Source organism: Coenobita brevimanus, chromosome 100 (genome assembly GCF_032717465.1).
Source record: "Coenobita brevimanus isolate Jiangsu-jjx chromosome 100, ASM3271746v2, whole genome shotgun sequence".
Lineage (NCBI taxonomy): Eukaryota > Metazoa > Arthropoda > Malacostraca > Decapoda > Coenobitidae > Coenobita > Coenobita brevimanus.
The window spans coordinates 4553392-4558779 of NC_137053.1; positions in this window are offsets into that span (position 1 = coordinate 4553392).

Here is a 5388-nt window from a genome sequence, read left to right on the forward strand (position 1 = left end):
CGTGTGTGTGTGTGTGTGTGTGTGTGTGTGTGTGTGTGTGTTTTATCCTACACATCTACCTGCACACTTACTTAACCTCTCAAAATGGTGGACTGACAGAGGACTATTGACAAGTATTAGACTATATATATATATATATATATATATATATATATATATATATATATATATATATATATATATATATATATATATATATATATATATAAGTTATGGGTGGACAGGATACAGTACACGTGAAGAAGTGGAGGTAACGTGAATGTTTTTATAGTGAGGGTAAAAATGGTTTGGGCCTCTGAATTTATTGTCCCTGATAAGATGGAGAGGGTCGTAGTGTGGTGAATGGCTTCGTATGACTTGTTTAACCACCTAACACCTTTCCTTTACTGACACGAGAGGAATAGATCAACCTTTAAGCATTTTTTTTTTCTTGTTTTTTACTCCGGAAGATGATTTTCCGAACCGGGTCTTCTTCCACGGGGGGAGTCGCCATGCAGGATCCTTCGTATTGCCAGTATGCATGATCGTAATTATTTTGGAGTGGAATGTATTGGTGTTGTGATGAGGAAGGGCAGATTGAGATGGCTTGGGAATGTTGAGAGGATGGAGGATGACAAGTGGGTGTGGAAGGTGAAAAGTGTGAAAGTCGGGGGTACTGTTGCGAGAGGCAGACCGAAAAAGACATGGGACGAGTTCATAGAGTGTGACCCCAGGGATAAGGGACTGAATAGGGAGGCTGCCAGAGATCAAGCCGACTGGAGAGCCGCCATTAGGTGACCAAGGCCGACGTATGGAAGTATGTTGGAGCCTTTATAAACGATACGATACGATAGTAAGAATATTTTACCCACAAAAGAGAGGAAAGATGAATGAGTAAAAGAAAGATGAAGTAGAAAAGAAAAGATGAATTAGCAGAGGAAAGATGAATTTGTAAAAAGATTGATTGGCAGAAGAAAGATTAATTAATAAAGATGAATGAATAGAGGAAAGATGAATGAATAACAATGAATTAGCTGAGTAAGGATGAATTATTAAAGGAAAGATGAAAGAGTAAAGATGAATTAGCAAAGGATGATGAATTACTAAAGATAAATTATAACGAATTAGCAGAGGAGAGATGAATTAGTAGAAGAAAGATGACTTAGGAGCGGAAGGATGGACTTGTACAGATGAATTACTTGAGGAAAGATGAATTAGTAAAGAAAACATGAATTGGTAAAGACGAAAACAGATGAATTAGTAGAGAAAAGATGAGTTTGTAGAGGAGAGATTAATGAATAAAGATAAATTCGTAAAGGATATATGAATTGGTAAAGATGAATTAGTGGGGTAAAGATGAATTAGTTGAAGAAAGATAAATTAATAAAAATAAATTGGTAGATGAAAGATGATTAATAAAGATGAATAAAGACTGCATGAAATCCCTCTGGTTAGAAAAGCATATCCTGAACCATAAAATAAATAAATGAATGAATAAATAAATAAATGAAAGCCTAGAAATTCTTTGGTTGACTGCTCTATACCCTATTCACTTTAAGTAGGCGTAAAATTGTCGTATCTCCATCTCTAAATCTGAGCTATAACGGGGAATTAATGCTAGCATACGGTGCTAATCACGAAGAAGTGCTGGGAGAAGGATTTTACAGTCGTAGTGTTGTTTTATGCTCTCCTCAAGCTGCAGGAAATAACATCAAAAGGAAAAATATCACTACAAATATTCCTTTCACTCTAACTTGGCCTAAAATCGCCATCTATCCATCTTGAATGCTTAAATGTAGCAATACATTAATGCTAGAGAATGCTAGTCACGAAGAAGTGCAACGGGTAAGAGTGCAGACCCTTAGTATTGCCTCCTATTGCCATTGCTCTACATCAAATAAGCTGCAAAAGAGGAAAAAATCTAGGCCAAGTTAAAGTGAAAGGAATACAGTTAAAATAAATACACTGGACACCTCTTGACGTAAGGTAATAAGAATTTTAATATATTCAGGTAGAGAATGATATTTTTTACCCTTTTCTTCCTCTTTTCAGACAGTTTTCTTCAGCCTGAGAGAGAGAGAGAGAGAGAGAGAGTTATATTTTAGCCTTCATTATTAAGAGAGGTTATTTTTGAGTTGAAAAAAAAATGTAATGAGGGTATGATGAATGAAATATGGAACTCTCTCTCTCTCTCTCTCTCTCTCTCTCTCACACACACACACACACACACACACACACACACACACACACACACACATGTAGGTCACGTTGATAAGATTAATTAAGGGCGACAGATTCAAGGATATTACTGTGTCGAAATTAATATGTGGTGGTATGTGCTGTAAAGAGGATCAGTGTGTGTGTGTGTGTGTGTGTGTGTGTGTGTGTGTGTGTGTGTAGTGGTCTGTGTTAGAAATGGTGTGTAGCGGTGGTGTGTGTAGTGGTGTGTAGTGGTGCTTTGTTGTGGTAGTCTGTAGTGAAGGTGTGCTGCGATGGTGTTTAGTGGTGTGTAGGTGTGGTGTGTAGTGGCATATATAGGTGGTATGTGATGGATAGAGGACCGAGATGTGTAGTGGGGGCGGAAGGTGAGGGAAAGAGGAGGGGAAATAAGGAAGGAAACATGGAGGGGAAAAGGTGGAGGTAGAAGGAGGGTGAGGAAGGTCAGGGAGAGAGAGAAAGGTGGGGATAAGGAACAGTGGTGTTAGAGAGAGAGAGAGAGAGAGAGAGAGAGAGAGAGAGAGAGAGAGAGAGAGAGAGAGAGAGAGAGAGAGAGAGAGAGAGAATGGTGAAGGATAAGGTGAGATGAGGGATGAAGGATATTATAAGCGGGTGAGGTGAGGATGAGGGAGAAGGAGGTGAGGGGTGTGATGATGGGGAGATGAGGGGAGGTAAGGGAAAGGGTGAGGGGGTAAAGGGGTGAGAGGGAGCGAGGTATGAGGGGGTGAAGAAGGGGGGTGAGGGTCAGGAAGAGTAGGGGGGATGAGGGAGGGGTCTTGTGACATTGCTGGTTCGCTGCCAAACACTTGCATCAACGTTCATCAATTTCCTCATGCCTATCTGCTTCTTCCTTCCTCTCGCACACACGTCTAAACACACTATATACTCTCACGCACTGACTCATACCTCAAAAACTTGCATACATCAGTTACCTATTAACACGCATCCAAGGACACACATGACAGTGCTAAAATGTACACACATATACAGCACGTACACGCACTCACACTTACATACATACATATATCCATGCACACATACATACATACACACATTATCTAGAGAGAGAGAGAGAGAGAGAGAGAGAGAATTAGTACAAATGAAAAACCAACTTAAAGACTGCCAACAATATGAAGGGAATGCAGGATGGGCTCCATTTAGCTACAGTGCCCTGACCTAAGGAATGGGCAAGTCTTCTGTGATATACTGGGCCTTGAAAGCAGGCTGTGAAGCCTATGCCCAGAGTCGGTCACATAAAAAAAAAAAAAAAAAAAAAAAAAAAAATTGCCATGGTGACTAATAAAACTACAAGTACAATGAACCTCAAACTTGTGTGTCTGTATGGCCTGAAAGTTGACCCAATAAACCTTTTAAAAGCCTGATTCTTTAAAAAATTGTTTGAGGGTATGTGTCCAAAGACGAATTGTGCTAAATCTGAATCGAAATGATAAACAAATACAGAAGTGGTACCAAAAGGGAAAGTGTTTAGAAGAATGGAAGAAGAAAATGAGAAACTGAGGAATACACCAAGTTCTTATCATAGTGTTGTGACTTTTTTTATTTTTTTTATGAAATCATGTGTAAAGACTAACTCTCAACACCGATTTGTCTGGGTACGATCATCGGCTCATTAAACCTCCACATAAACAACATTAATTCACTCAATTAACTAACTGTTGACATAAAATGAGTAAAATAAACCCATTCACTCTTTGTGTGCGTGTGTGTGTGTGTGTGGGTGTGTGTGTGTGTGTGTTCATTACGTCCGTCGTGAGAAGACAAGCTTATGAATGAGGCGAGAATTTATTTTCTAGTTGCTATTGTTGATTTCTTTTGCTGCTTGGAGAGGATTTGCTTTAAACTTTCACCGCATCTATAACATTCTACTTACGGTACAAATCCTATATGCATCGAGTTGCAATATTCCAATACCTACCACCATTCCATCCCATACCACCCAATCCCTTCTCTTCTCCTACACCACCCTCTTCTCCTCTCCTCTCCCTGCCGTGGAATTTAAGAGATACAGTCTCACAAATTTTATGACGCCTTTCAAACCCCCGCCTTCACAGGGTGTACTCGTCTCGCCTTGCACCACAACCCACCAATATCCCAGTCCAACCAGCTAACTCGTCTCCACCACCTCCACATATCTTCTGGAGAATAGTCTTTAGTTTGTGTTTGGGAAGTTTATGTGGCAAATCCAGCTTGTCTCGTGATGTATATGCGGTGGAGGGAGGTGGGTGGATGAGGAGGGAGAGGGAAAGGAGGGTAGGGGGACGTGACAGAGGGAGGGGTGAGTGAACAGGAGGAGAGATGGATGAGAGAAGAAGAGAATCAAGTGGTCAGGAGTGCAAAGGAAGGCAAACAGCAACATGTGTACTGTTCCTTTCGAGGCTGTTAGTGGTTGGGAAGGTAAGGTAGGGAAAAAATGTGGTTAGGAAGGGATGCATGTAATGAATTTGTGTACATAATTTGGAAATAATAAAAATTAGTTGGAATCTCATATCACTCGCGCAAAACCTCAGATATGTTACAGAATTTTTAACTTTGTACCTTGCCAGTTACTAAGGGACCATTGTAAAGTCACGGTTAGAAATATAAACAGACATTTGTGTAGTTAGGCCTGGACACACAGGCAGAAAGGATATACAGACAGACTTTTGTGGAAACTGGCTCTAACACAGGCAAATATTAAGCTAAGGCAGGAAAGAAAGAGACAGACATTTGTGAAGACGAGCTTGCAAACAGTTCTGAAGCCAGGGACGTTTATGGCGACATGTGTGGCAAAAGAGATGTGTGAAAAGATAAACTGCGGTGGAGACAGGGGTAGGGAGGCTGGTGTGGTGAGGTGAGGTGAGGTGAGGTGAGGTGGGGTGAGGTGAGATGTAGTGATGTGAGATTTGGTGTGGTATAGTATGTGGTCAGAGACAATACAGAAGTTATAAAAGAACAGAAATGGAGGTGGGCAGGTCATGTAGCCAGTATAACCGATGGAGCAAGAGTCTGACTGGACCCCAAGAGATTGTAAGCGTAGCAGGAAAATTTCGTGGAAAAGGATGGGGGAGGCTTTTGTTCAGCAGAGGACTTGGAATGGCTGATGATGATGAATATGAAGTTAAGTGAGGTGAGGTGAAGCGAGTTGGTGTAGTGGTGCAGGACAAGGATATGTTGACCTGTAAAAATATTCAG